The sequence below is a fragment of the Temnothorax nylanderi genome, unplaced genomic scaffold (genome assembly GCF_030848795.1).
Source record: "Temnothorax nylanderi isolate EJ_2023f unplaced genomic scaffold, tnyl_v1.0 TNYL_tig0009_pilon, whole genome shotgun sequence".
Classification (NCBI taxonomy): domain Eukaryota; kingdom Metazoa; phylum Arthropoda; class Insecta; order Hymenoptera; family Formicidae; genus Temnothorax; species Temnothorax nylanderi.
Window position 1 is genome coordinate 848,681 of NW_027249071.1, and position 18,798 is coordinate 867,478.

The 18,798-nt window shown below is 47.0% G+C and overlaps 1 protein-coding gene and 1 long non-coding RNA gene across 2 annotated transcripts in view; one reads left to right on the forward strand and one right to left on the reverse strand.

Moving 5' to 3' along the window:
• The window catches only part of LOC139786442 (roundabout homolog 2), a 95,436-nt gene that overhangs the window by 43,947 nt on the left and 32,691 nt on the right, over positions 1-18,798 (forward strand). The window lies entirely within an intron of this gene.
• LOC139786466 (uncharacterized) lies at positions 145-3,514 on the reverse strand. Its single transcript, XR_011722299.1, has 2 exons — positions 3,387-3,514; positions 145-1,625 (listed from the first exon to the last, which is right to left on the reverse strand). It is a non-coding gene; the product is annotated as an uncharacterized lncRNA (long non-coding RNA).

Consider the following 18,798-nt stretch of genomic DNA (forward strand, 5'->3'; position numbering starts at 1 on the left):
TTCGACAAAATATCCGCGCGCGAGATCGCGCTACTTTGAATGTTAAATAATTCGCTCGATTTAAGAGGATGGGAACGCGTTACATGTGCGAAACAGTGTTTAGGATTCGAGATTAAATGTATGATAAATGTATGATACATAAAATTCTGTTTTAACGTTCATTTATTTACACGTCGGAATTCCAGTAACAGTAATGGGATCGTAGATAATTTACATGCTATTTCAAAATAATGGAGTAATAGATAATCATGAAGAGATATCGTGTTTATTTTTTAAATATCACTCAACCATTTTACGCGTAAAATTCCATAATACTGGATCTAAAAGATACAAGAAGGCGCATAGTATTTCACTGACGTTGTAGCGATCCTAACTCAATCGCACGTCTAAGCAATTGCCTCATTTTCGATATAACCGTTATTACAGTGAATACGTTCTATATATCGCAACCTGCAATCTTACTTCTGATATAATGGTTACTTCAAGCGTGTTCGCAAAATTTGCCACGCTCGATAGGTACGGACGCACAATCGCGAGCTCCCCAGTGCGCTGAACTCCGGGGTTAATCCCGCGCGCTCGCAAACCGGGCTGCGGTACCGCTGCACAATGCGCCGCGAGACGTATCGTTCGCGCGCGCGAGGAGGAGGCAGCCGCGCGGCGCGGCGCGGCGCGGCGCGATGCGGGTTTAGGTTCGCGCCGGGGTACCGACTAGGAGCGATGCAATTGGAATCTCGGAACGGTCTTTAGGCGACGTAAAGTAGTATCCTCTCTCGCGCGAGAGAATCTCGTCGGAACAATAACCGGACAAACCGCCGCCGCCGCCGCCGCTCACGGCTCGGTGAGCGTAATTTATATTCAAATGAGTATGCGCTGCATGCCGTCGCGCAGCCACGTCCAGGGTAGTGCTACAGCTTTCTCTTGCCTTTTGCAACGCCTCCGAGCATGGCGTCGAAGCGTTATCGATACCCGCTTTTACGGCACACGGGTTCTCCGCGCGACACGGAAGGGGAGAGAGGGAAAGGAATTAGAACGCCGTGCGTACGTGCGTGCGTGCATACATACGTACGTAATGCGCGACCGTCTCGAAGTGTGTCTCGCGGGATAAGAGCTCTCGTAATTACCCGTGGTGGATTTATCGCGCGACGTCTCGCGAGTCGAGAAAAACCGCGAGGAGTCCTATCGTTCCGCCCGGAGTCCTACGCGTGAATGAATCCTGCTGCCGATACGAGAAGAGCTAATTGCCGTCGCGGACATTCGGATGGACGGTGGCTTTCGAGGACGCGACCGTGTCATCTCTCGCCGAGAAAGCGCGATCTTCGATGCGTCGACGCATGTCTGGACGCTAGTTCGTTCTATCGGCACGTTAAACATTTTTGCCATTTCAGTGATTAACTGTTCGAGTGCCAGCGTCGGTCGAGATTTTTGCGGAAAATGCCGGTGTCGCTGACAGCGATGAATTCGTAGGACGACGACGTTACCTTATAGCCCTGAGCTGCAAAGAAGCTAAGATATTTGTACTTAAAGTGTTCACCGGCAAAACACGTCTGGTATTTTTCGCACGGGCAGCGGCAGAAGCCGGTACTCAAAGGATTAATCATGATGAGGACGATCGAGCGGGAAAAATCCTGGAAAAAAAATCGCAGGCGTCAGATTTATCGGATGTACACGGAGAGAAATTTTTTGTTATATTTTACCCTTAAATTCACTATAAACTTGGGACAACTTGGCAACACCAAGGAATTTTTAAAATATACAAAAGACATTTTACAAACAACGTGATAAAAATTACCAAGCAGATTGGTAAATTTTGAAAAATTATTGAAATTTCCTAAATATATTTTAGTAAAATTAATCAAACATATTTTATATTTTAATGTAATATATATTAATATTCTTTATTATGGTGGATATTAATCAGAATAGCTCGCATAAAATTCTTGGTGGTACATGTTGTCCCACAACTACCATGTTTTCAGGGTAAATTTTAAGAGAAAATTCTCTCCGTGTAGTAAAGAACTTGTAGCGAATTCGGGCGCTTGCACTAGTGCACACTGAGTGCGCACTAAGGCTTGTTCTTAATCAATTGTTATATTTACAGATCATCTTAAATACTTCTTAGTCTATAAAATGATTTGTACAGCATCCGTATCCGTATAGACATTACAGATTGTTTTATTGGCTAAAAAGTTTTTAAATGTGTATTTAAGCGACTTTAAATATAAGAATAGATTATAAACAAGCCTTAGTGCGCACTCAGTGTGCACTAGTGCAAGCGCCCGAATTCGCTATTAGTTATCGCTTCGAATAACGTTTTAATATCGATTGCACTACGTATTATTGTTTGAATATTGAAATCTCTTCGATTAGATGCTACCATTTGCAAATTGTAGCAGCACGTTTTGCAGCGAAAGATTAGCATGAAACTGAACACAGTTTTTGTTCGATCAGCGCTCAGGACGAAAATGCGAATAAAAGCAGAGAGAAACTCCGGGGAGAGACGAGAAACTCCTCGTAGCGGAGAGAATAGCAATGCATATTTTATTTCGCAAAATCGCTTGCTTTCCAAGATATTGATTCGACCGTAAGCTTTGCCGGTGAATTTAATCAGAGACAACGCGTTTAGCGTGGCGCGCGCGCGCTTCGAAGTTAACGTTTCCAATAACAATCCCGGACAAGTCGGACTTGTCGTTACATCGCGATCGCGTTCGAGCGGATATTTTCAAACGCGCGCAAAAAAGAAGGATACGCCCCATAAATTGGCGGATCGCTTTATTTTTACGTGCTTTTATGCAAACGTGCGCCCCAATTTCACGTCGCGCGCACGCGCGCGCACGCGCCGCGGTCATTGTCCTCTTCAATTACAGATCCGGAACGATAAGATCCGTACGGTAACGTCGACGGGAAACGGCGCAATTTTACGAGTCGCGTAGTTTCGCATCGTAAAATCGTGGGTATCGTATGTACCTGGGCCGGAAGGCTACCATTAAACCGCCAATATCGCTGGTGAATGATCTCGCGGATCTCTCGTTGGAGCGAGAGACCGTCCGAATTAATATCTCGAGTATCGCGCGCTATCTTTCGAAAAGGTAAATATTAATACGCCGTTTACTTAACATAATCGCGGAGACAGGCACGCTTACCTGAATTCAATGAATGCTTAACTACTGTCCGTTCACTGCATTCCTTCCACTTCCTGCGGCCGCGCGGCAGCTCTCTCAGACGCTCGCGATTTTTCACCGCGACGCTCGCGGGCCGATCGTACGTACGTACGTACGTATCGTACTCCGGCGAGAGATAGAATCTTCGACTTTTTTTTTAACCATGCGAGAAGCGAGCGACCGGTATACATACATATACACACGCGTGTCATTATCTGGAGCGCTTACCGTTGCATTATTCCGTAACGATATGCACGCTGCTGGGCGAAAAATTCCTGCAGACTACGCGTCGGCCGGAGCGGAGCGGAGCTCCGGGCCAAAACGGAGAAGAAGAGAACGGAGCGGGGGCGAGCGGGGAGAGAATGAGAGGGGTGAGAGAGAGGGGGGGGACGAGGAGAGCCGGAGCCATTACCGGAGAGAGAAAAGGTGAAAAGGGGACGACGGAGAGGCAAGAGTGGCCGCGCACGATGCGGAACACCGTGATTGCTAAATAATCGATGCCCGCGAGCAACCGTGTAAATGGAGCGAGATACACGATGCACGATGTACTGAATACTCGCCTAAACTCTCTCGCGCATCTCTCGATCCCGCGCGGCGCGGTGGAGAGAAGGAAGAACGTCTCGCCGCTCACAGCGCGATGAAGAAACGACGTTCCAAGTATTCTCCGTCGCCGTCGCCGTCGCCGTCGCCGCCGCTCCTCGCAGCTGCCGTGTCCTCGTCGTCGTCGTTGTCTGGCTGTTGTTGACACGACGCTGAAAAGTTCCGGGATAAAGAAATGTCTCGAAAACTCAAAAGTTGTGAAACACCGTCGTGTTTCTTCCTATCTTACCTTTTTATTACTTTCTTTATCGATCATTATCGAGGTAGACAAAATAAGACGTGTTCAAGTCCCGGGGAATTTTCTTCGTAGCTCCGCGCCGAGGGAGGAGTTGTATAAACTAAAATAATAGTTTTGAAAAATTAATTTAAAGCGCTTCGGGGAAAACGTAAGGTCGTCTTTTCGTCCGAGGATTACGTGGAACGGGGGAGGGGAGGAAGATTTGATCGTAGATACCGGACGAAAACAAGTGAATACCGCGAGGGGCCTCAAAGGCCCAAGTGCGTCCAAGGGTTAAGAATGTTATCACCGTCATCATCGTCGTGCTCGTTATATTATATTATAACGAAGCCGCTGTAAACTTTGTGTCCATTAGATCTCCCGCGTGGTCGTTGTCGTCGCATAAATGTTTCGCCTAAGCAGTTCGTGTCGCGGGACCGATAATAGTTATTATTATACCGTCTCTTCGGTGCCGCGAGAGAAAGGGAGAGGAGACCCAAAGTGATACTTTAGAGGCCGGTATAAAATTCGATGACGGTGATCGATCGTAACCCGACAAAGGGCCGTCCCGATCGCGCGGGACGAGAGCGAGCGCGGGTGTACGGGTCGGGTAACATGGCGCTTTAAAAGCGCATAAAACCGCTGGAAATGTCGGGATCCTCCGAATTTACCGCGCGCACCTACGGGTGGTCTCATACGATTCCGGGGAACGTTCGTAGATTGAGAGACGCGAAAAGGGCCGGGTGTGGGACGGCCCCGATGGTAGGGTCGAGTCGCATTTGTCACTCGTATCGGTTCGCCTCTCTCGCGGCGCGAACCGAAGACAGAAGTCTCATTCGCCTCCTGGAATAGATAGCTAGACCCTTTTCCCCGGATTTAAACGACGGCGGAAACTCGATAAGCCGACGCGTCGAACGCGAGGTGGGTGGGTGGATGGGCAACTCCGCTCCTCCCCTCTGTTTCTCTCTTTCTCTCTCCCTCTCTCTTTCTCCACCTCCGGAAGTAGAATTTATACGCCGCGGAGGGAAGGAAGTCGGAGTCGCCCGGCCGGAAAATATCGATCGCGATTTCAGCCCCGCGATTGTCCGATTGACTCGACGAAACGGCGGAAAGGAAGCGGTTTTACATCGCAAGCGTTATGTTGCTTTCTCTCTCTCTCGCGCGCGCGCGCGCGCGCTCGCTCGTTTTCCGCGTGCCATTTAATTTTATGAGCCGCGCGCGCGGTGGACTGCTGCCTCCCCGTTCGATGAGACTCGCCCGATCGAACGAAAGTGCATCGGCCGCGCGCGCTCCTCTCTTCCTGTCGCTATTGTATCGATATCGATGTTGCATTTTTCATTAGAATGACCAGGTAGGACTACGATACTAGATACGCAACATTTCAGTTAGTTTTCGAGCGTATGATACTTTCACTGAAAGTACCATCAATATTTACTGCATTATTTTAATACTTTTAATAATGATATATTTAGCTGCTGATATATTTATTAGAAAGAATAAATATATGTTTTAGTATTATATGTAATTCGCGCGCGCGCGTTAAGTTTTAATACATATCTTAATTATTAATCCGTAAACAAAGTAGATGAGACTTCTATTATTTCAAACTCACGCGAAAATTTCACACATCGTCATCAATTACAACTAATGTCATTAAACCATTGATATTCATGACCATTCAATTTATATGCCAATTTATACGAAGCTTATACCGGCGAATAATCTTGGGCTACGTTTTACGTTTAAGTATGAATAATGTGTATGCCGACCACGCGGGCGAGGATTCCGAAATGAAAGTGCGTATAGGGGCGGCGGGAACATAAATACACCCCGCCGTGCAAAAGGTATCGTTGCCGAAGTGCGAGAGCACGACCGCGTAATATCGAAGCGCGCGGGGGTGTCGAGCACTTTTAACGGGGGCCGGTCCGACACACATCCTCGCGGAATGTATGAAATAATCGCGAGGATCGCGATCGCCACCCGCCCGCGCGCACCCCTTTAAACGCGCGGAATCGCGCGCGCGGCGAGCAAACTGCCGTGTAAGCGCATTTCGGTGTCGCGCACGAAGTATCACGCACGTACGCACCGGGACGAGGACGAGGATAGAGACATCACGCGCGTGCACGCGTGCATAAATTCACGGACCAGCGGTGTTCAGAAAAATGTTACCGCGCCCCGGACAGCGGCGACGGTTCTTTACGAGCTAATGCCGCATATAGGACGAGTTAATTAATCGGACGGCCCGGCCAAATTCATGGCGCGCGGAGCCATCGGCTGTCGGTGATCCAGAATGTCGGTACGTCCGCGCGCTGTTTCGAAGGGGGGAGGGGGATAACAGGCAGAAGGGGGATTCAACCAGGGAGAGAGTGAAGCGTGTACGTTCTATTGGGTGTCCCCTGTGGACCCGGTGAACCCTTTCATTCTCGTAATTTTTCTTAAAATCGATCGGAGTCACTTTGTTCGTTACGAGCTTGCGACTTTAAATATTAAATATCTCGATAGTGAGTCTTTGAATGTCTATTAAAAAAAGATCCACTTGGGATCAGACACGAGGGGGCAAACTTTACTTGCTGTAGTATTTGCGAATTCGAGTCTCGAAGGACCCTTTGTACTTTCAATTATTCATAAGTGGAAACTTATTGATTCTTCGACGTTTTTGCGAAGGAGAAACCGACGCAGAATCCATGAAAAATGTTCGCGGACAAAGGTTGGTCTTTGATACGTCTGGGACACCCTGTATAGGGGCTGGTCGTCTGCATCGCGTACACGTCGCATCCTCTCCGACTGTGTCTCGTCCTCTGTGTGTTCGCCGGTGATATATGTGCACGAGTGCGTTGGAGGGCCACGCCTACCAACACCGCGGCCTAATTGAGTGATCGAGTGGCCTCGCGGTGCGTTGGACCCCGCTAACCAGATATCGCCTACGTACTCCGTTCCGGAGAGAGTCCCCCGACGTACGAAAGGAGTCTGCCCGTTTAGGTCTCAGGCGGTGGGATCTGGGTGTCAATTGTTTCTGCCATCTGATCGCCGAAAGAGGCAGCTGCATTCCAAATTGGTGGATTAGCGGCCGATAGTTTTTTAATATGTAACAGACTCTACAGCTCAACGAGTGTTTATCCAACTGATCGAACAAAGGAGATCGGGCACGAGCCTCAAATACGCGGAAGTGACGACAGTTTCACCATGGAAATGATATTTAGATGGAAATTATACCGAAGAAACCGAGTGACACCATGGAGTCTCGAGTGGAGTTACGAGATATCCGACACTACGCAGTATACACCCGACACATTCCGGGGGAACTCGACACATAAAGGACTCCTCCTCTACCATTGGGTCTCAGGCAAAGAGCCCGGGTGCCAATTGCTTGTTCACCGCCTGGTAGATAGAGGACGGAGACAGCTGCGTTCTCGCTTGGGAGACCGCCGCTCAATAATTTTATGCAAAGAGGACTGCTTCGACATCCGGACGAAAGACACACACGAGCCTGCATGTACGAAAGTAACGAGGCTGAAAGAGGGATTAAACCCTTCATCGCCAGATTCTTTTTTTTCCGCTTATTAAAGAAATTATGTAACCGGTGACTTGAAAAATATAGATATATGAGGTTTTAACCTTTAAGTATACACGCGTTATCTTTAGTAACATATAGGATCACAGGTGGGATCTGCTGGGATCCCCACAAGTTTTTTGTTTTCTCTAAAAGTAATATGTAAGATGTGTAAGTTTTAGAGTACATAATATAAAACACATAACTGATATCTCGCATAACTGAGAAAATATATGTAACAAAAATAGCGCTTGGGGTCCAGCCAGACCTCGCACGTGCAGTTAAAGGTTAACTTCCAAGTTATATGGCGTTAAACTAACAAGATTCTGCACCACACATTTTAAGTATGCTCTTTTTGCAAAATTTATTAAAATTTCTCCCGCGATTTCGCATTCAGGATACATAACCCAAAGTGTAGATATATTTCGCCACTCTGTTCGCCACACCTATATCTTCCTTTCGAAAATCGAATGTCATCACTATTAATGACGCTTACGTACTACATAGTTCCACTTCACCGTAATTCACTGTATCGATGTTTACACGGGAAACGTGAGATTGGCGCGTATCCTACTAGGTTACACGCCTATCGAATAATTGATAGGGAAGTGTTCTCGATGATAAAAAATGGAAGGCTCACGTGTCTCGGCTTTTAAAAATTGCAAGTATTCCCCTTTCCGTTTTTACTCGCACGTATATTATTCGTTTTGTTCCCGTCGCCGAGGTAAGAACCGACCCGGGAGAGCACCTTTGTACCCGGGAATCTTCATGGCGCGCGTGAAACGCACGCCGACGCATTGTTCTCGGGTTCTTCCACGGCACACGTGGGCCGCGTTGCCGCGCCGCGCCGACAGCGTGAATTAAGCGATCTTGGAGGCCAGTAATTCGCCGCCGCGCCGTCGCGTCTCTTTCATTCTCCCTCGCGAGATCATAGACACCTGTAATATAGACGCGAAGAGGAAAATTGAGTTAACCAGCCTCGCCGTTAATCGACGCTGAAACGCGGCTGTCTGCGCCTCATCTCGCGCGTTTCCATTCAACGCAATCTTCATCGTCCTCATAATTCAGCGACGATGAAACGCCGGCTGTTCCAGCGGGAGTATACCGCCGGAATAAAATCGCGCTGCGATATTATACGTCGGAGACATCCGCGCAGGGACTTTGATAAGATAAACTATATTTCTAAAGCTAACAGCGCGACGAATAGAGATAAATATTTTTACGAACGTCTATCTGGCATATTCGCACAAGTGCTCGTATCATAAAATATCCTGTCGATGTCTGAGAATCAGATACAGAAATAATACACAAATTTTATTGCAAAGCGTTTATTTGAAAATACGCGTGATACGTAACGTCCGATATTAAACATGTATTCATAATTCGAAATTAGTGCGAGTTTTCGGAGGGTTGGGATGAAGGCGGCTGGCAGGAGCTGCAGCGGCGACACCTCGATAGGCCGCGTAAGCGTGAATTCTCACGGATTAACGCGAGCACATGTCGAGAACGGGCGGCATTTGGCGGCGAGGCGAGAAATATATGGAGCCACGTCTGGCATTCACCTTGAAACTCTCCGTAAAGATATCTCCCGTCGACGGGTCTTCGTGGAATCCTTGATGAGGCGGTTACCCCAACTGGGACGCGCGATACGCTTGATAATCACGAGTGCGCGCCATCGTCGTCGTCATCGTCGTCAACGAGTTACAGATGCGCGTCATCCGGAGAGTGACGCCTGTCTGTTTCTCTCTGCGGGGTGTGATGTGAACGCATATGTATATACATCGGCGATCGTTTATCGATCACGCGATGGATGTTTGCATTATGCGGACAGGCGTATTTATACGCGATCACGCACAGGCAAAGACGTCCCTTGTTAGCTTTTAGCACTAATTGAAGATGACAGTAATCGTTATTGCAGGGTTGGGAAATTGGCGGTTCAAGTGTATAACCGGCTGAGCGTTACGTAAAGAAAGATTAAATACCATGTTGTGTGTGCCTAATGATAATATTTCTGGAATTAATCATTACTGGCTTAACAATTAGCAATTGTTAATTATTGAGAAGAACAATTGTAGAGTTTATATACTAGTTTATTTGTTTCAATATTATTTAACAAGTTCGATCGTGTGAGATATAATTATATTTTTGAAACGAGGTCGAAAAATAATCTAAATTCTTAGCGCGATTTGATACGGCATATTAAACGCGCCATTTAAAACTCGCATTTAAAGAAAGACCTATTTTCACATTTCCAATTTGAGCTGCGCAATTAACATCGACGCGAGGTAATAGCCGGACTTGATATTTCACGCGCATTTAGCAAATGTGATTGTGCGATTTTCGCCTTTATTTGGCTAATACCAGAATCGGGTAAATGTCAACGGAGACCGACAATCGGACGGGGCGACGTATAGCGTTAAACACACGAGGACGGGGGGCACCGGGCAAAGTGTCCGAAGTGCGATGTGGGGAAAAACGCGCGTTAATGGCGACACGACAGAAATCAATCCATCGCCGGCGCGATCGCGTAGCATGGGTCGATCGTATCTCATAATAGGAAGTCCGTGTTGCCCCGCTGCTAAACTCTCATACCTGCTATTCTCCGACGAGAGGCGACCAAGAGCAGGCGAGAGAAAGAGAGAGAAAGGGCGATGAACAGAGAGAGGGAGTTTACGGTAGTCGTTTGTTTCTGGCCGAACCGGTCTTGCTTGGTGGATACTCGTCCCGGCAGCGTTATCGCGTGCTGACCCGGCTACGGAACCTGGCGTGCCACGAGGGCGAGAGAGGGACAGAGATACAGAGGAAGAGATGGAGATAAAGAGAAAGAGAGAGAACGGAGAGAAACGCGTAATCGTAACAACAGCTTCTTCGGATAATCGATCGATTCGAGACCGAGGCGAGCTTCCCGCCGCGTTTCCGCAAGACAGGGTGAAACGATACTAACCCCCAAGCGCGTGCGGCGTCAGGAAACGGGGGATGAAAAGATCCGAAGAGAGAGAAGGAGAAAAAGAGAGAAAGGGAGACGGCGAGAGGTAGAAATAGGAAGAGGGCGAGAAAGCCAGAGAGAGCTCATCCTCCTCTCCTTCCCTATCCCTTCGATCCCTCCGACGGGATCCCTCCCCGTCCTATGGGGCTACCCGCGGCCTCCATCAATAAACTTCAGCTACTTCGTTTTTCCCTCCCGCAGTTTCCCTCCGCCATTCCACCCGCCTCTCCCATTCTCTCTCTCATTCCGCGGAATGGCACCGACGGAAAACGTTTCGGGGGGGAAAAAGATATTTTCCCGACAACACTCTCTCACTTTCTCTCTCTCTTTCTCTCCTTCTCTCTGCCCTCGGCCTCGGCAACCGGGGTAATCCCCACAGGAGCGTGAAGTAGCTTCGGCACAAGGGGCGTTTCGCGGAAGGAACCAAGGATCCCGGAGGGCGAGTGAAGAGAGTTCGAGACGACGGCGAGGGAGAAGGCGGAGGGCGGGGGAGAGGGTGTGCAAGGGTCGAATTACAATTCGGCGAATATGCGGTCTCGCGTCTCCTTTCTTAATATCCCTAACTTAATCCGCTGCGCTCGCGCGCGCGCGTCTAGAGAACGTGGGCGTAAATTGATGTTGAAAACAGAGTTTCTCGATTCCCGCGCGCGCTTAGCCGGCACCGGCCGGATTCTTCATCTCCACTTCCCCGTCTCCGTCCCTCTCGTTCCTCCCCCTACCCGGAGATATGTCCGTAAAGGGATAATTCTTGTTCCACTCGAAGGAATTCCGTGTACGCATTAACCATCCGTCGCGTAGGATATTCTATATGCACACGCGCGTGTGTGTGCGTGCGTGCGTGTGTTATTTTTTCCTTTTTTTTTCCCCTTTTCGTCGCGGGCTAAAAAGTTATTCCAGTGAAAGCTTTCACAAATATTCTACATGGCTGTGTAAATTTGCCCAACCCGCTTCTACCTTCGTTAATTTATGCGATGTGTGTACAGCGCGCGTCGGGTGCGAGATACTGTATATTATATAGCGAATACGCGTATTCGACGAATTTTGAATCAAGCGTTTCTTAGTCAAAAATAATGCCATCGTGTTCGCGGCACTGCAATATTAACATTGAAAATCAATAGAGCCCGTTCATTGATGTTTTTCAAACTCGACTCACAATGAACAGAGTATTCTCTTAATTCTTGACGTCGAGCGACTCTGATGTGCCCAACATCCGATCCGTTTTCTTCGAGATTCCAACTCCTCGTTCGCACACGAGCATCGACACAAATAATCCTGCCCACTGCTCATAACTGCGATAACCACCTCGTTTCCCGTCGGAACCTCCGTCCAAGTCTGTCAGTTATTCTCCCGCGGGGTACCTTCTTGCGTCAGTTTTCCGTGGTTTGTCGGCTCGGGCGGCAGTACTGGAAGCAGAGGTGGAGTTGCAGATACAAATTGCCGCTTCCTTTCATGCGAGTCTACGTACGTCAAGGCGGAATCGCGCGCCAGAGAGAGAGAGAGAGAGAGAGAGAGAGAGAGAGAGAGAGAGCCCTGCGCTCTCCGAGCCGGCCGAATGGTACCGATAAACGAATAAACGCCAAGATTCAAGATACCGGCCCGCGCGCGCCGGTATATTTCTCGCCGGCGGCGGCGCTCGGCTGAATCTAGATAGGGAGAGCGAGAGGTAAACGGAAGACTCGGGGCTGGAGAAAACTATCGAGATCTAGAAGACTGATTACCCGACGCATTTCTTCCGAGAGCGCGCGCGCTCCCGCCCGCCCGTTCGGCCGAGCGCTTTATTCGCGTCGATCGCGGCCCGAGGTCTTTCAATTATTTCCTTTTCCCCTCTTTTTTTTCCTGTTTTCGAAAGCAGCCCGACGACTACCCCGATAAAAATCGGCAGTTCCCCTTCCCCCGCGCGTTTCGCCCGCACCGGCCTTCTCTCGTTTAAGATCTGAGAGGCTGTATCGTGCGTATCCACCTAAAATCTTGACCTTAAACTTGGAATTAATCTTTGAGCGTTTCGGGTATACTGATACTTTTATTCTCTTTTTCTTTCATAAATTAATAAAAATATTAACGTCTTATTATATTAAAGTGTCTTTATTATAGATATGCAAGCTATTCGAATACGAATCGAATCTGAACTATTCAAAAATTTCGAATCTAAATGTTTCAATACGAATATGTATTGTCAATTTTATAAAATCATATTTCCCGTTAATAAACAAAAGTACGCTTATGTTAGGTGCAATTTCAGTATCACAATCACTCACTGAGCGGCCAAGTAGAAGTAAAAAAGTTTATTTTTAATTTTTTTTACATGTTCTGTGATCCTATCAAATTTTAAATAAAAGTATGAATATGCACAAAAAAAATAGTAAACCATGAATATTGATGATAAAATAAACTGTATTATTTTATTTTAATTTCTATGTATGTAATTGGACAATGTTATTGGATATTACTTTAGAGTATTTTAATAATTTATTTTTTCCCTAATTGTTTCAGTTACTGCAACATTTAAAAATATATTTTATTAGTTTTATATTAAATATTTAAATATGTTTTTTTGCTTTAAAAAGAATTTATATTACACATTAAAATATTCTCTTATTATTTACGTGTTAAAATTCAATCTAATAACTTATATTAGATTATATTGTTAATTAAAAATTATATTTCAACGATTCCATTCGAATTCGAAAGAGAAAATTCGGAGAAAATAAAATTCGATTCGACATAAAAAATTATTTATTCGCACATCTCTAGTTTTTAGATCCTACATTGAAAACAATAAGCAGAATTATTAAAATGTGTGTGACGATACATTCTCGAATCTTACAATCCAAAGAAATTCAACTTTTATTTACAACTTGAAATTGCAGCCGTGTACAGACGCTAATTTCTTTTCGTTTATCATTAACGAAATAGGAGAATTTTCTCTATGCTCGAGTGTTAAATTAAATTTCTTCGGGAGAGCTTTTGATTAAATATCTCTAATCTTCTAATGCTCTCCTTCAAGACTCTTTCATCACCCGCGCCGTATACGAGGGGTCATTCTTTGATCGCTCCCGCGTCCGCCGCCAAGAGAGGAGGCGAAATAATCATTATAGCCGTCGGTGAGGGATGATAACGCGGGAAGAGTAACGACGCGAGAGAGACAGTGATAACGAGAGAGACGTGAGAAACGAGCGATGTGCCATATGGTCCACCGCGCGGTTGCGTGTTCTTGGCGCGCAAAGCGGAACCCGCGAGCGGACTAATAAGTCAGGAACCCGTAACCGGTAACGAGCTTGCCGGGCGTTATACACGAACCTGCGAAGTATCTAGACAAGAAGGCGAGAGAGACAGAGGAACTTCGATCCCGGGGGCTCTTTCGCGTTTGTAAATTGCGCCCATGAAGCCTCGATTTTACGAGGCCCGGGAAGATTAGATTCTCTTTCGCTGAATCGAGCCACCGCAGAATCACTTTTTGAAGAGACATCCTCTCGCGCACTCGTGTTCTGCCCGTGCGCGCGCGCGCGGCTAGAACGAATTTTGGTGCCGCTGGGCGCCCGCGGCAAAATTTTACAACGAAGTTAATGAAAGAGGCGGCTCGTATGAGAAATTAAAAAGTTATTGCATGTATGGCAACATAAATGTACAGAGACAACATATGTCAGTTCATTTTAATTATACTATGAAATTATCGTAGCGAAACATACGCCGCCAAAAGTGTTTCATATTAATAGCCGCAAATGAATTATTTTTGCGGCCGGAATAATATAATGCGGAAATTTTTTGTAATGAAATATTTTATGCAAAATCCGCGAGTGCGTATCCAGGCAACTGAATAATTTCAAATGTTGAAGGGTGGAAATATAAAATCTGATGATTTGTTAGCGTGCTATCTAGGCGGGACGTGTGCGTTCGCCAGATTATCCCAAATTTCGCACTAAATCGAGCTACGAGATTTACAGCATCGATTTATTTTCATACCAAATACCGAGTCCTCGTCAAATGGAGATTTACTAAACCGGCCGGGGCGCGGAAATAGCGCGTCCTTTAAATAGAATTTTAGCCGGAATCGCCGGGGATATTTACTACATACGATTTCATTAAGCCGAGGGAACATTAAATCCAGATTTCGCTTTATATACGCAATGCAACAGCAACACACTTGCTTAATCCTTAACAGTATAGTAAGCGGTTTATAGTAATGTATGTTCACGGCGGCAGAAGCTAAACCGATTTGTCAATAGTCCCAAGTATATTCTCAATTTTTTTTGCCGGAAACCGTAATTTACATTCTGCAGAACGGACAGACGTTCCTCTCCGCGGATCGGCGCTATAAGACTCGCGAACGACGCAACAAATTGGGAATCGAATCGCTCGAAATCCCCGATGACGATGGGTGTTTTGGCGCGAATTAAGGTCTCGGCCGCCGCGCGCGGAGGGGGAGAACGTGCGAGTTTCGCGTAAAGCAGCTCGGAGATAAAGTGCCGGACGACAGCTTGATCGCGAGACAGCTGTTCACGCTCTCTCGGCGCTCTCCACATAAAATTAGAAAGACGCTCTCATCGTCGTCGTCGTCGTCTTCGTTGTCTTTGTACGTCGAGATCACACGGCGCGGAGAAATGCACTCTCCTTGGATGTTCTCTCTTACATACGCGAGCTCTTTCGAGCCGCGTCCGAGAGCGAGAGCGAGAGCGAGAGAGAGAGAGGGAGAGAGAGGGAGAACTACAGCTGTCTCTCGGGGAAGAAGGGCTATCGTTGTCTATTAGCCGGCGTCGAGGCGGAGGACGCGGGGGCCCGGGCGGATGAGAGCCGTGCGCGGGGCACGTCGTGCTGCTATTTATACCAAATCCGTGGGCATACCGGATCGGTGGCCGAGGCAGAACGCGTTCGCTCGCCTCGCTCGTACGAGCGCGCGAGAGCGAAAGCCCGTTGTCGCGCCGTTTACCAAAAAGCTAGCGAGAGAGGAGAGTGGAGAGGAGCCCGACGTCGCGTCCGGCGACGAGCACCGGCATCTCCGGCACTCGGAGATTGCCATTTTCGCTCTTGGGATGGCGGGATGGATTTTGTACGTTCCACGCTACACGATTGATCCGCCGAAAAAAACTGTTTTTTTTTCTTTTAAATCTTATTCATTTAGAGTTTGTTAATTTGTTAAATTATTCAAATAGGATGCTTATAATATGAGCATCTAAATTACATCAATTTTAGAAGGACCAAAATCCATGGTCGAAACTGCGTGACGATTTGTCATGACGATTTGTCATGACGATTATAATCGTTGCAACGATTTTATAATCATTGCCAGTAGGATCGATTAAAGTCCTTACTGCTAATTAGATTCGTTAATTTGCATCGTAAGACGCACGTCTGCTAATTTGCCTTTACCGTAAATTGCATTTTTTTCTTGCTTTTTTTTTCCGAAACGAGAGATATAGTGGTCTCCTAGATATTATGGACTGGGATTTAAAAACATTGGTTTTGGTATTTTTATGGTTATTTGAGCCCCGCGAGGCACAATATCATATTTCATCTCTACCTTCCAGTTCTTTTTTTTTACCTTCCTTTTAGTCATGAATCATTTTCGGCTACGGATCTTTTTCAATTTTACAGTATTATCTCTATCTGATTTTTAGTATCTCACATTTTTGTAATTTTTATCTTTATACTGTGTTTACATGAAATTTTTTATTATTACATAAAATCTTTTTTTTGTTATTTATTGTAAAATGTTTGATTTTTTTTACATTGGTACGCGAAATGTCGATGTTCTATTTTACGTAGATACAGTGATGCACAGTTTTATAGTCGGTACATAAAAGCACGTCGCGACGCGCCGATTATAGATATAAAAAAAACCGTATAATTTTTATATTGATACAGAACGTCGACGTTACGACGTCGTGCGTCAATCGTAACGCATGAAATATTAGTTTTTGTGTGATTTCGCGATGACATACGACGTTGAAACTTGCGCCCGCGCCGGGGAAAAATTTCGCGCCCGCCCAAACTTGTTCGGGAATGAAAGCACACGCTATTTTCCTGGAGAGACCATTTCGTATATTTCCCTCGCGAATATTGCCGCGCTATGGTACGCCCGGCATGCATGCATACTTTTCGGCGAAGCCGGGGGGACGAAATTCCGTAGCGCGTCTCGCGCAAATGCGACGTTTTATTACGGACGACGACGACGACGACTACGCGCGCGCGCGCGCGAAGCGTGGAGCCGAAACGACCAAGTGCATCTATTTTTTGGTCCTCGTCAACGTTTCTTCTCGGTCTCGCCCCCGCTGATCCCTCGGCGGTCGTCCTTTACCGCGGGGACGCGGGGACGTGTCCCGATGCATTAGTCTCGTACAACTGTTTAGTCTCTACTCGTAAAAAGAATTGTGCGGTTGGGAAAGAGAACTTTTCGAAGGGAGAGAAAACGACGCGCCGGGCGCGCTCGTATCGAGGTGCACAAACAAAAATAAAAAAGAGAAAGAGAGAAGAAAAAATATCAAGGAGAGAGAGCTGCCGCGCTGCGGGCAGGCTCTATTTCCGTCGACAGGATACCGAAACGTAAACGAACCCCGGCATCTGCCCCCATCGCGCGGTGGCGGCGGCGGGCCCTTTACGAAGAGCCGAGACGCGGATCACCGCGTGTTTATGTTCGCGCCACGAATTTTGCCGCGACGTCGACGAGCCAACAAGGAAACGCACGTCCGACCCGCGCGCGGACTGTCGCGTCTGTCTCTCACTCACCGATTTTCATGAACTTCGGATACGCCGCGTGTTAGGGCGCAGCCCGAAAGGAAAGACGACGGCGGCGGCGGGTGTTTTTTAACCGTGTGCCCCAGAGCGGATTCGACGGATTTAAAAAACAGTCCAACAGTCCTGGGCAAAACTAACTCGACCCATTTCATTCTACGCGAATATTTTCGCGGGACCGTAAGATATATGAAAATAAACTGTCCCGAACGAGTTTCGTGATATTTTTTTATTTTATATAAATCCTATCCACGTTGTTTAATTCCGGGGAAATCTTCCGCACCCGGAGCTTCGTCCGGACGTGAAAACGTCCGAGAGGATTTGATTATATAAATCTAACTGAGCGCGCGACGACGAGAAAAGCAGCGGGACGCGCAGTAAATACAATAAATAGTAGTAACAGTAATTACGCAGTGATAACAAGGTGTCGTTTGCACGCCGATCTCGTCGATCTCGCGCTCCATATCTCATATGTGTGTATGTGCATTATTATCGCGACCAAATTGCGTTAAGTAATGGGCGCGGCATTATATTCGCGCTCGCCGTCCGACGATAACGCATTTCATCGAGCCGCGGTATACACTCCAATAAAACAATACTCGCACGGCTCGATTACCGGGGAAGATTAAATAAATGACCGGACGGGGACAATCGCGCGTCACGCTGATGAAAAGTCCACTCTACCCGCCGCCGCGCCGCGTCGTCGCATCGAGCGAACCGGCAGGGCTATTTCTAAATCCCAGCCAGCCGGCCGGCCACAGAAAGCCGAGAGAAAGTTTTCATTATCGTCAAACAAGCGGGCAACTATCCGCACTCTTGACTTTTCTCCACTCGGCTGGTACAGCGGCCGAGCGCCGAGCGCCGAGCGTATCATCTCCCGGGTGTGAAAAGCGCGATCGATTAACCCCTCGAGCGCACTCGCTCGGATCGCTTTTTGCTAACTTCGAGAGGAGTTTTAACGCGGTAGAATCGTCGGGAAATCTTTGCGGCAGCACACGGGAATTGTCCCGGAGTTTATCGCGCGCTGCGCGACAAAGCGAGCGACGTGAATTGAGTTGTGTAGTTTCAAGTATTGTCGTACATGATGTTCCTCTCGATTATATCCAGGGAAAGCTTTTCTTTCCGTTCTCACCGAGAAACCGATAGGTCATTACTTCTTTCTTTTTAGGTGGATTACTTAATAAGTATTATTATTATTATTTTTTTTTTAGAGAAATGAAAGATTGCAGTTTGTCCTAAATATCAAACGTTCCAGGGGCTTGGGGGCTTGGGTATCCCTTTAAATAAATGAATTCTCAATGGGATTTATTAACTTGGCGCAAAGCTGTGACCTACTAACAACGGCATCTTTGAGAAATTGCGTTTTAAACTACGAGCGACGAGCGTAATACACGAATAACAAGAACTGGGAGTAACCCAGTGATTCGAACTGACATTATTAACGTACGTCAGACATGTCCCGCTTCATCACGCTTTATCACGCCGCGATAATAACGGCACAAATACGAGAGTGAGATAGTGCCGGAGCCACGCACAAAGCGTTTTATTACTAACCGCGAGG